The sequence below is a fragment of the Gossypium hirsutum genome, chromosome A01 (assembly GCF_007990345.1).
Source record: "Gossypium hirsutum isolate 1008001.06 chromosome A01, Gossypium_hirsutum_v2.1, whole genome shotgun sequence".
Lineage (NCBI taxonomy): Eukaryota > Viridiplantae > Streptophyta > Magnoliopsida > Malvales > Malvaceae > Gossypium > Gossypium hirsutum.
The window spans coordinates 10,783,974-10,797,563 of NC_053424.1; the positions used below are offsets into that span (position 1 = coordinate 10,783,974).

A 13,590-nucleotide genomic window follows, 5' to 3' on the forward strand; every position below is an offset into this window, starting at 1 on the left:
ACCGCTATGGCTGCAAGTTCAAACCTTCTACAATGGTGTGAACTCCTCGACAAGACAGATGATTGATGCTGCCGCTGGTGGAACTATCAACAATAAAACACCGGAAGATGCCTATGAATTCATAGAGGAGATGTCACTGAACAACTATTAATGGCAAGTTATAAAGACTAAGCCAACAAAAATAGACGGCGTTTATAACGTCGATTCAGTCACCATGCTCTCTAATCAGGTAGAACATCTCAATAAAAGGATTGATAATTTTCTTGGTTCTATGTAGGTACATCCAGCAATGAGGTGTGACTCAAACGGAGGAGGTGTGAATACAAAATACCAACCCTTCAATCCTACAATTGAAGAAGAGAAAGTCAACTATATGGGTAATAATAACTTCCGATCTCAAAATAACCCATACAGTAATACTTATAATGCAGGTTGAAGGAACCACCCAAATTTCTCCTGGGGTGATCAAGGGAATCAAAAGCCACAAAATCCTCAAGGTTTTCAAAGGGAAACCAAACCTTGAAGAGATGCTTTCTAAATTCATCTCGGTGTCAGAAACCCGTTTCTAAAATACCGAGACAGCACTTAAGAATCAACAAGCATCGATCCAAGGACTCAAACTCAAATAGGCCAGCTATCCAAACTAATCTCTGAACTACCACAAGGTAGCCTACCAAGTAATACTGAACCTAATCCGAGGGAACACCTCAATGCAATTAGCACTCAAGATAAGGAAGGATTCATTACACTCGAGCTAGAAATACAGCAAAACAACGCGATGAACAAAGGACGAGAAGAGGTAAACAATAATGATCCTAAATAGGTAAGTGCAACTTATGAACCTCGTGTGCCATATCCTAAAGTAATGACGAAAGATAGAACAGAGGAACAATTAAGAAAGTTTGTCAAACTCTTAAAGAAATTACATATTAACTTACCCTTTATTGAAGTTCTGTCGCAGATGCCCACTCAGCAAAATTCTTAAAGGAACTTCTGGCTAATAAAAAAAATTTAGGTGCTACATCGCATGTGGAACTCAATGCAGTCTGCTCAACTATTCTAAAGAATAAGCTACCTAACAAATTGCAAGATCCACGGAGTTTTACAATTCCCTGTTTAATTGGTAGTTTATTTGTGAATAATGCTTTAGCTGATTTAGGGGCAAGTATAAATGTTATTCCCTACAAAATGTTTAAACGACTAGGTCTCGGTAAACCCAAACAGACTAGGATGAGCATTCAATTGGCTGAAAAACAGTTAGATTTCCCAAGGGGATTATTGAAGACATTCTCGTTAAGATTGATAAATTTATTTACCCAGTAGACTTTGTCGTCTTAGACATGGATGAGGACAATGAGGTACCTTTAATTTTAGGACAACCCTTTTTAGCAACTGCCAGGACCATTATTAATGTAGGCACAGGGGAGCTAACACTTCGTGCAGGTGACGACGCAGTAACACTCTAAGCACGCGACTTAGTCAAAAACCTTAAGACTCAGGATAATGCTATAAAACCTATCGATTATAAAAATAATATTCAATCATCGTTGCAGGAACCTTCTCGAACCAAGACAACAGAGACAGTGCGCTACTATCATGAAGAGAACAAAGACATCCATGAAAAACGAAGGCTACGGATAGAGGAGCTAGATGAATGGTGAGCACACAAACCGATAACACGTGATAAACCGAAACTATGCCAAAACAAGCCCGATACCTCTCCTAATCAACTTAAGGTTGGTGATACAGTCTTACTAGGTGTCGTTGATCCTCACATTGTCACTACCATGCCAAATGAGGAAATCTTTCTTACGATACTCAATATTTTTCCATTCGGTATGGTCGAGGTGAGTCATCCCAAGTTCGGCACTTTTAAGGTAAACAACACCCGTTTAAAAATTTATTTTAAAATTGACAGCAGGAATGAGGAGTATGAACTCCTCGAACCACCATGATCATTCAACGGAGAGGTCACTAACAGAGTACTAACCATTTTTAATTATTTTTAAATTTTAAACATTTAGGTCGCTAACAGAGTATTTGAAGCACAGGTTCCCAGCACCACACGGTCTATAACACAGTACGATACGGCCGTGCAAAAACAGGGTAAATGCTTTCCCCATAACACGGGCTGCGATAAAATGCCACAGCCGTGCGACATGGCCGTGGTCTAATCTGCCAAATAAACATGAGTGTTAGACACTCTCGTGCTAGAACCTGTGGCCAAACATTGCCAGAATGAAACGGGGGTGCAAAAATCTACACGACCGTGGGATAAGCGAACCACGCTAGACACGGCCGTGCGACACGATCACATAGCAACACGGCCTATACACACAGGCTTGCAATAAAACCGTGTAGCAACATCTTCATTTGTGATAAACACGACCGAGTCACATAACATACGGGCGTGTGCTCCTGCCGTGGCACTTGAAAAACTAGAATAATTATCTTATTTTATATTTCTTTTATTTTTAAGATTCATTCGTTTTTAAGATTCATTTGTTTTCTTTAAAAAAAATAGCTTACCTTTAGAGTCCAGCTTGCCATCCAAAGTATCTCCAATCCAAGGATATCATCCGTTCATCATATAGAAAGTTTCACTTCTCCCCCTATCTTATTTTTATACTCTAATATCAATCTTTGTACATTGAGGGCAATGTACATCTTAAGTGTGGGGGGCTATTTATTTCATTATCAGAAAATTTGAAAAGCTCTCATATCATATTTAGGATAAATTCTGATTGATTTATGATTTTGATTGATATATCTCGAATTAAAACATAGGCATTTATTCATTGATTGTTTAAACTTTAAGACATTAGAGAATCAAGCATGATAAGTTGATTTTTAAGAAATTAAATTATAGGTTGTTTCCCCAAGTCTAGGTATTACTTTGAATTAGAATTCACGAGTCTAAACATCAAAAAGCCATAATTTTTGTGAGATTTTTTAGCCTTTTGAGCATCTATTCATCCTTTCATGCTCACTTTTATTATTGCTTTGAGTACGTCAGTATTGAACTGTCATTCTAGAACTTGCTTGATTATACATGTCGAGACTACACCATTTGATTTGATATATCAAAATGATTAAGGCACCTAGGATTAACCCACTCATGCCATGAAAACCTACCTCCACGATTAACCCCTAGTAAACCCCCTTAAGCCCAACAAACCAATTCTTGTATTACCCTTAATATTAACATTTAACCCATTATTGTTGAAATCCCCTAAATTAATCCCTATTTTTGTCGAGATTTGAGTTGAATGGATTGCCTAGCTATGTTTTGTTCTTGATATGTAGTCTATATTATTTAACTTGTTCTTAAAAAAAACACAACTATGTATGCATATCTGTAATTTCATATTCTAAAAGAAGCTCTATTGTACGCAAGTGAAGATTAACTCTTTTTCTAGTTACGCAACTTTTCAATTCAATCTCGATTCTAGCCCTTTCTTTCAGCTTGTGACCACACCCCCTAACCAAGCCTCATTACAACCCTCTAAAGACCTTTTGATTGATGTATCATCTTAAAATTAAAGTGGTGGGGATTTGATTTTCATACAAGCCTATGGTAATGACTTTCCATTATTGACTATTGAGTGCTTCCTTTATTGTCCTTAAAACACCTCGAGTGATTTGAGTGAATCTTTAGTGAGGATGTAAAACTCTGTGATATTCTGAATTAAAGGTAATTACTTAGATGAGGGAAGACACTTATATTTTCGGGATAAAATGCTCAACTTGGAATGATTGAAACTTTTATGTTCTTTTAGTTAAATTCTCAATGTATGATTACCTATGGATTAATTTGAGATATTATTGATAGAAATTATAAGTTGAGAAGGATTTATTTTGATTATGAGTTGAGAATTTTGCTTGAGGACAAGCAAATGCTTAAGTGTGGGGGTATTTGATAAACCGTAAATTATACATATTTTTACCCCATATTTAATGCATTTTATGGATAATTTTCCATTAGAATTGGTGAATTCGATACTCCTAATTCTTTAATTTCATGTTTTATACTTAGGAGAGCATAAGAGAACGAAAGGAACGAGAAACGGGCCAAAAAAGGAGAAAATAGGCCAAAGTACGAAATCAACACGGCCTAGACCTCCTCACACAAGTAGACCACACGGCCGTGTCAATCTAGCAGAATTGGAGCACGGCTCACACGGGTATAGCACATAGCCGTGCCATTCTAACAGGCTCGAACACGACCTCAAGTAATTGAACATGGGTGTGTCACACGGGCGTGTCCCTACCAAGCCCAAGTTGAGTCCAATTCGGAAAAGGCTAATTTTGAGGGTTTCTAGGCATTCAAAAGCCTATAAATACACATTAGAGGAAGAGAAAAGGGGAGACGGAGAAGAGGGGTAAGGAATTACCCTAAAGAAGCTGATTGATCCATCTCAGAAGCCGAATTCATCATCAAGACTAAAGATCTCTCCTCAATTCCCCTTTAGGAGTTTTGGGTTTTCTTTATGTTTTGTATTCTTTATTCTTCTGTGGTGTTTTCTTATTTAGTTATGAACTAAATTCCCCAAATACCTAAGGGGAATGAAACCTAAGACAACCCTTGTTATTATTTTCTGAATCGTATGATAAATATTTAACTTATTCTTAATTATGTGTTCTTAATTCTTGTTTTGATATCCTAGGATACTAATTCAAGACACGCTCTTAGTCAGAGGAGGAATAGACCCTGTCTAAGAGTACATCTGCCATAATTAAGCGGAGTTGATTGCGCGCCTAGAAATAAGGTGACAAGATTTTGCCGGATTAGGGTGAAACCTAATAAGGGGATCCATAAATCAAGTTAATGCAACCTTAGAGTGTTAATTAGAGAAAAGTCTCGGTTATTCAATCTAGGGATTAGATGTTATTAGTCTTGAATAGGGATAATAACATAACTTAAGGGTCTCTACGGAACAAGTTGAATGAATAAATCGTCCGATTCGAAGCCAGAATAACAAGTCTAGGTGGATTTTTCCTCAGGTATAGTCTCAAGTCAATTGATTTTCCCAAAAGCAATTCCCCAATTCTTTTCTCTATGTGTTCTTAGTTTAATTAGTTAGTTAATTAAAACAAACCCTTTTATTCTTAGGCTAGATAATAAAAAGATAGTTATTACTAGTACTTTTGGTTCCCTTAGGTACGATATCCCGGTCTTCCCATTACTATACTATTGTTCAATAGGTGCGCTTGCCTTTTCGTCGTGATAATAGTTAGTCTAGGTTTGATTTTCATAAATATTTATTACTTGTTACGAATCACTGCGATCAATAGTCCACACCAATCTATTAAAACTAACAATATGACTTTGTAGAAATTGAGCTTCAAAGAAGTTCACAAGCCATGTTCCAGAAAAGATAGAGGACACATTCATGAAGAACGAAGGCTACGGATAGAGGAGCTAGACGAATAACGAGTACACAAACCGAGAACACATGATAAACCGAAACTACGTCAAAACAAGGCCTATACCTCTCCGAATCAACTTAAGGTTGGGGATAAAGTCTTACTAGATGCCGCAGATCCTTACATTGTTACAACCACACCGAATGAGGAAATCCCTCTTACGGTACTCAGTATTTTTCCATTCGGTACGGTGGAGGTAAGTCATCCCAAGTTCAAAACTTTTAAAGTAAACAACATTCAATTAAAACCCTATTTTGATAAGATTGATAGCAAGAATAAGGAGTATAAACTCCTCGAACCACCCTGACCATTCAATAGAGAGGTAAGTCGAGCTTAGACTATAAATAAGCACTTCTCGGGAGGCAACCCGAGCACTAACATATTTTGAATTCTTTATTTTTAATTTCTAACACTTTGAATTATTAACTTTATCTTTGAATTGCAAAGTTTTTCAGCACACACGGCCAGACACACGGGCGTGCCTAAAGTCATGGCCAAATAGGGGAAGAGACACGGCCGTGCGAAACGGCCGTGTGGAAGCAGGACATGATTTCCCCAAAACAATGGATGCGATAAATCCCCATGGTCGTGCGACATGGCCGTGGGTGAACTTGATAGGTGGACACGGGCGTGAGAATGGAAAAATACGGACGTGTTAGAGGCAAGGCTCGATTCTGTTTCTTTGACACGGGCATGAGACACGCCCGTGCTGTTAAGCCGTGGACAACAATACACGAGTGTGGTACCCTAACACACGGGCGTAGGATAAGCGAACAAAGCAAGACACGGCCGTGCGATACGATCACGTAGTGACACGGCCCCGACACACGGGCGTGCGATAAGACCGTGTGGCGACATCTTAATTCGCGACAAACACGACTAAGCCACGGCGCACACGGGCGTGTGCCCCCGCCGTGCCACTTTAAGAATTAGAATAATTATCTTATCTTATTTTTCTTTTATTAAGTTTTTAAGACTCAATCATTTTTTAGATTCATTTGTTTTCCTTTTCAAAAAAATGGCTTACCTTCAGAGTCAAGCTTTCCATCCAGAGTTATCTCCAATACTCGATCTCGCCAATCAGGGATATCATCCGTTCTTAATACAGAAAGTTTCACGCCTCCCCCTAACTTATTTTTGTACTCTAATATCTATCTTTGTACATTGAGGGCAATGTACATCTTAAGTGTGGGGGTATTTATTAATGATTGCCTTGTTCTCTTGAAAAGCTCTCATATTATATTTAGGATAAATTTTGATTGGTTTATGATTTTGATTGATATATCTTGAATTAAAACATAGGGATTTATGCGTTGATTGTTTAAACTTGAAGTCATTAAAGAATCAAGCATGATAAGTTGATTTTTAAGAATTCAAAATTATAGGTTGTTTTCCCCAAGTCTAAGCATTACTTTGAATTGGAATTCACGAGTCTAAACATCAAAAAGCCATAATTTTTGTGAGATTTTTTAGCCTTTTGAGCATCTATTCATCCTTTCATGCTCACTTTTATTATTGCTTTGAGTGCGTCAGTATTGAACTGTTATTCTAGAACTTGCTTGATTATGCATGTCGAGACCACACCATTTGATTTGATATATCAAAATGATTAAGGCACTTAGGATTAACCCACTCATGCCATGAAAACCTACCTCCATGATTAACCCCTAGTAAACCCCCTTGAGCCCAACAAACCAATTCTTGTATTACCCTTAATATTAACATTTAACCCATTATTGTTGAAATCCCCTAAATTAATCCCTATTTTTGTCGAGATTTGAGTTGAATGGATTGCCTAGCTATGTTTTGTTCTTGATATTTAGTCTATATTATTTAACTTGTTCTTAAAAAAAACACAACTATGTATGCATATCTGTAATTTCATATTCTAAAAGAAGCTCTATTGTACGCAAGTGAAGATTAACTCTTTTTCTAGTTACGCAACTTTTCAATTCAATCTCGATTCTAGCCCTTTCTTTCAGCTTGTGACCACACCCCCTAACCAAGCCTCATTACAACCCTCTAAAGACCTTTTGATTGATGTATCATCTTAAAATTAAAGTGGTGGGGATTTGATTTTCATGCAAGCCTATGGTAATGACTTTCCATTATTGACTATTGAGTGCTTCCTTTATTGTCCTTAAAACACCTCGAGTGATTTGAGTGAATCTTTAGTGAGGATGTAAAACTCTATGATATTCTGAATTAAAGGTAATTACTTAGATGAGGGAAGACACTTATATTTTCGGGATAAAATGCTCAACTTGGAATGATTGAAACTTTTATGTTCTTTTAGTTAAATTCTCAATGTATGATTACCTATGGATTAATTTGAGATATTATTGATAGAAATTATAAGTTGAGAAGGATTTATTTTGATTATGAGTTGAGAATTTTGCTTGAGGACAAGCAAATTCTTAAGTGTGGGGGTATTTGATAAACCGTAAATTATACATATTTTACCCCATATTTAATGCATTTTATGGATAATTTTCCATTAGAATTGGTGAATTCGATACTCCTAATTCTTTAATTTCATGTTTTATACTTAGGAGAGCATAGGAGAATGAAAGGAACGAGAAACGGGCCAAAAACAGAGAAAATGGGCCAAAGTACGAAATCAACACGGCCTAGACCTCCTCACACAGGTAGACCACACGGCCGTGCCATTCTAATAGGCTCAAACACGGCCTAAAGTAATCGCACACGGGCGTGTCCCTGCCGAGCCCAAGTTAAGTCCAATTCGAAAAAGGCCACTTCTAAGGGCTTCTAGGCATTCCAAAGCCTATAAATACACCCTAAAAGAGGAGAAAAAGTGAGACGGGGAAGTGGGGTAAGGAATTACCCTAAGGAAGCTGATTGATCCATCTCAGAAGCCGGATTCATCAAGACTGAAGATCTCTCCTCAATTCCCCTTCAGGAGTTTTGAGTTTTCTTTATATTTTGTATTATTTATTCGTCAGTGATGTTTTCTTATTTAGTTATAAACTAAATCCCTTAAATACCTAAGGGGAATGAAACCTAAGACGAATCTTGTTATTATTTTCTGAATCGTATTATAAATATTTAACTTGTTCTGAATTATGTGTTCTTAATTCTTGTTTTTATATCCCTGGATACTGATTCAAGACACACTCTTATTTAGAGAAGGAATAGACCATGTCTAAGCGTACATTTGCCATAATTAAGTGGAGTTGATTGTGCGCCTAGAAATAGGGTGACAAAATTTTACCGGATTAGAGTGAAACTTAATAAGGGGATCCATAGATCGAGTTAATGCAACCCTAGAGTGTTAATTAGAGAAAAGTCTCGATTATTCAATCTAGGAATTGGACGTTATTAGTCTTGAATAGGGATAATAACATAACTTAAGGATCTCTACGGAACAAGTTGAATGAATAAATTGTCCGGTTCGAAGCCAGAATAACCAGTAAAGTCTAGGTGGATTTTTCTTTAGGTATTGTCTCAAGTCAATCGATTTTCCCAAAAGCAATTCCCCAATTCTTTTCTCTGTGCTTTCTTAGCTTAAATAATTAGTTAATTAAAACAAACCCTTTTATTCTTAGGCTAAATAATAAAAAGATAGTTATTACTAGCACTTTTGGTTCCCTTGGGTACGATATCCCGGTCTTGCCGTTACTATACTATTGTTCGATACGTGCACTTGCCTTTTCATCATGATAATAGTTAGTCTAGGTTTGATCTTCATTATAAATATTTATTACTTGTTACGAATCACGCGATCAAAAATCATTCATAAAATGTGTTAAGAAATGGGTATAAATATGTATAAATTACGGTTTATCAAATACCCCCACACTTAAGCATTTGCTTGCCCTCAAGCAAAACCCTCAACTTACAATCAAAATAAATTCTTCTTAACTTATAATTCCAATTAATAATATCTTAAAATAATTCATAACTAATCATGCATTGAAGATTCGACTAAAAGAACATCAGAGTTTCAAACATTCCAAGTTGAGCATTTTATCACGAAAACATATGCGTCTCCCCTCAGCTAAGTAGTTACCTTTTATTCAAAATATCACAGAGTTTCACATCCTCACTAAAGATTCAATCAAATCACTCGAGGCGTTTAAGGACAATAAATGAAGCACTCAATAGTCAGTAATGAAAAGTCATTACCGTAGGCTTACATGAAAATCAAATCTCCACCACTATAAATTAAGATGAAACATCAATCAAAAGGTCTTTAGAGGGATGTAATGTGGCTTTGGTTAGATGGTGTGGTCACAAGCTAAAAGAAAGGGTTAGAATCGAGATTGAATTAAAAAATTGCCTAACTAGAAAAATGATTAGTCATCAGTTCCGTACAACAGAGCTTTTTCCCAAAATATGGAATTTAACTCCTCTAGCTCAAAAGACCACTACTACTAATATGTATACATGTATTTTTTTTTAAGAACAAGTCAAATGCGAAATAGAATAAAACATAGCTAAGCAACTATTCCAGTTCAAATCTTGATAAAAAATAGAAATCAAATTAATTTAGGGGATTTCAACAATAATGAGTTATGGGTTAATATTGAGGGTAAATCAATAAATGGGTTGTTAGGCTCAAGGGAGTTCACTGAGGGTTAATTGTGAAGGTAGGCTTTTATGGAGTGAGTGGGTTGCACCTAAGTGTCTTAATCATTTTGACATATCAAATCAAATAGTGCGGTCTTGACATGCATAATCAAGCAAGTTCTAGAATAACAAATCAATACTGACGCACTCATAATGAAAGTGAGTATAACAGAAATAATAGATGCTCTAAAGGCTCAAGATCTCACAAAAATTATGGCCTTTTGATGTTTAAACCTGTGAATTCCAACTCAAGATAATACTTAAACTTGGGGAAACAACCTAAAAGTTTATTTTTTCAAAAATCAACTTATCATGCTTGATTCCCTAATGTCTTAAAGTTTAAACCATCAATGCATGAATGCCTATGTTTTAATTCAAGATATATCAATAAACATTATAAACTAATCGGAATTCATTCTAATAATGGCATGAGAAGATCACATGGGAATAAGATAAAATTCAGGGATTTTTCTGATATAGATGTAAGTAACCCCCCCACACTTGAGATGTACATTACCCTCAATGTACAAAGGTAGATATATTTAAGGAGATAAATTTATAATCATAAGATATGGGGAGAAGTAAAACTTCCTGAGTGATGAATGAATTTCTTGGACTGGAGTTTTGGAGAGTAATCGGTGTGAGAGTGGAGGAGGATACTCCGGTGGTGGTAGAGGTTCATTAGTCCATAAGTCCTGTGCCATTGAAGGTTTTAGTTCCTGTTTATGATGAGCTTTGGAGCTCTTTATGAATGTGTTAAAAACAAGAACTCTTTAGGAAATATAATGAAGCATAATTACTCGTAATGAAATAGCCGAAAATAAAAATTGTAAAAACTCAAGATAAAATAGTATTAACAGGAAATAAAAAGTAATTTCAAAATATAAAGATAAAGCTAAGATAGATGATACGTGTTTATAGAGAAATTGGAGCACACGGCCGTTGGGCACGCACGTGTTCCCCAATTTTTGCCCGTGTGATTCGCGAATTCTAAATTTGAGCGCGTTTGACATTTAGCTTAGGCCTGTGTTCCTTGGGCGTGTGGGTGCACATGACTGTGTTGTATGGCCGTGTCTATCTTCGTTCGCTTCTCCCATGCCTGTGTATAAAGGTCCGCGCCCGTGTTGTTTTGGCAGGTTCGCCCACGATTGCTTGGTACGGATGTGTCGCACGCCCGTTCTAATTTCATAGGTTTGGCCACAGTTTCAAGGCACGGGCGTGTTGCATGCCCGTATTGTTTTGGCAGGTTCCCTCACGGCCATGTCGCACGGTCGTGGCGATTTATCGTAGCCCGTGTTAGGAAAAATCTTTGCCCTGTTTCCACACGGTCCTAAGCACGCCCGTGTGCTTGGCCGTGTCTGTGTGGTAAACCTGTATTCAAGAGCTCCGTTAGTAAGTTAGGTGTTAAACACTAAAATTTTAAGATGTTAATACAGTTAGAGCTCGGGTTGCCTCCCAAGAAGCGCTTATTTATAGTCTAAGCTTGACTTACCTCTCCATTGAATGGTCATAGTGGTTCGAGGAGTTTATACTCCTCATTCTTGCTATCAATCTCATCAAAATAAGGTTTTAAACGGGTGTTGTTTACCTTAAAAGTGCCGAACTTGAAATGACTTACCTTGACTGTACCAAATGGGAAAATGCTAAGTACCGTAAGAGGGATTTCTTCATTTGGTTTGGTAATGACAATGTGAGGATCTACGGTATCTAATAAAACTTTATCTCTAACCTTAAGTTGATTTGGAAAGGTATTGAGCTCGTTCTGGCGTAGTTTTGGTTTTTCGTGTGTTCTCGATTTATGTGTCCGCCATTCAACTAGCTCTTCGATTTGTAGCCTTCATTCTTCGTGAATAGCTCCTCTACTATTGCTTGAAAATGGCTCATGTACTTCCTTCAAACTCATTTCCTGCAAAGTAGGTTACACCATATTGTCAGTTTTAGTAAAATGGTTTAGACAATCACATTCAATTTTCGATGTGTTGCTGGAATTGCGAGCTTGAAGGGAGATTGTTTCGTCTCCTACACGAAGTGTGAGCTCACCTATGCCAACATCAATAATCGTTTTAGCAGTTGCTAAAAAGGGCCTTCCTAAAATCAAAGGAGTGTTGCTATCCTCCTCTATGTCTAGAATAACGAAGTCAACGGGAAATATAGATTTATCGATTTTAACTAGCACATCTTCAATAATACCCCTAGGAAATCTTATAGTTTTATCTGCTAATTAAATGCTCATCCGAGCCTGTTTGGGCTTCCCAAGACCTAGTTGTTTAAACAATTTGTAGGGCATAACATTGATACTAGCCCCTAGATCAGCCAACGCATTATTAACATCTAAACTACCAATTAAACAAGGAATCGTAAAACTTCTTGGATCTTTTAGTTTGTTGGGTAGCTTATTCTAAAGAATGGCTGAGCAAGTCGCGTTCAGCTCCACATGCGACCTTTCATCTAACTTTCATTTATTTTCTAGAAGCTCCTTAAAAAATTTGGCTGCGTTTTGCATATGGGAAAGTGCTTCAATAAACGGTAAGTTAATATGTAGTTTCTTTAAAAGTTTAAGTAATTTACCAAATTATTTATTTGAGCGGTCTTTCCTTGTCGCATTGGGGTATCGCACACGAGGTTTATATTCTAAACTTACCAATTTTTGTTCGTTTTGGCCTACCTCATTCTTACCTTCGCTTACCACTGGTTCTGGCCTTGGTTTTGCCACTAACCTTTCCTCATCTTGAATGGCGATTGTATTGAGTTGCTCCATTGGGTTAGATTCAGTGTTGCTTGGTAGGCTACCTTATGGTCGTTCAGAAATCAATTTGGCAAGATGTCCAATCTGAGTTTCGAGCCCTTGGATCAATGCTTGTTGATTCTTAAATGTTGTCTTGTATTCTAAAAATGAGTTTCTGACACCAAGATGAATTTGGTTAGCATCTTCTCAAGGTTCGGCTTTTTCTCCTGTTGGTATGGTGGTTGCTGAAAGCCTGGAGGTGGTCTCTAATTTCCTTGGCCTCTCCATGAGAAATTTGGGTAGTTTCTCCAACCTGCATTGTAAGTGTTACTATAAGGATTATTTTGAGATCGAGGATTATTACCCATGTAATTTAACTACTCGTTCTCTATGTTGTGGCCATATAGTTGGTACTCTGAATTGCTCGATCCTCCGCTTGCTTCGCATTGCATTACTGGTTGAACCTGTGTAGAACCAAGTAAACCATCACTCTTTTTATTTAGAAGTTCTACCTGATTTGAGAGCATGGTGACCGAATCGACGTTATAAACACCGACTGTTTTCGTTGGCTTTGTCCTCATGACTTGCCACTGATAGTTATTTAGTGGCATCTCCTCTATAAATTCATAGGCATCTTCAGGTGTTTTATTATTGATGGTTCCGCCAGCAGCTGCGTCAACCATTTGTCGAGTCGAAAGATTTAGGTCATTATGAAAGGTTTGAACCTGTAACTAGAGTGGTAACCAATGGTGAGGCCATCGTCTCAAGAGATCTTTGTGTCTCTCCCATGCATTGTAGAGTATCTCTAAATCTATCTACACAAAAGAAAAGATATCATTACGTAATTT

General features: G+C 37.1%; 1 non-coding gene across 1 annotated transcript; it reads left to right on the plus strand.

The window, feature by feature from the left end:
• Window positions 1-13,483: 13,483 nt before the first annotated feature.
• LOC121206737 (small nucleolar RNA R71) lies at window positions 13,484-13,590 on the plus strand. Its single transcript, XR_005901919.1, has one exon. It is a non-coding gene; the product is annotated as a small nucleolar RNA R71 (small nucleolar RNA).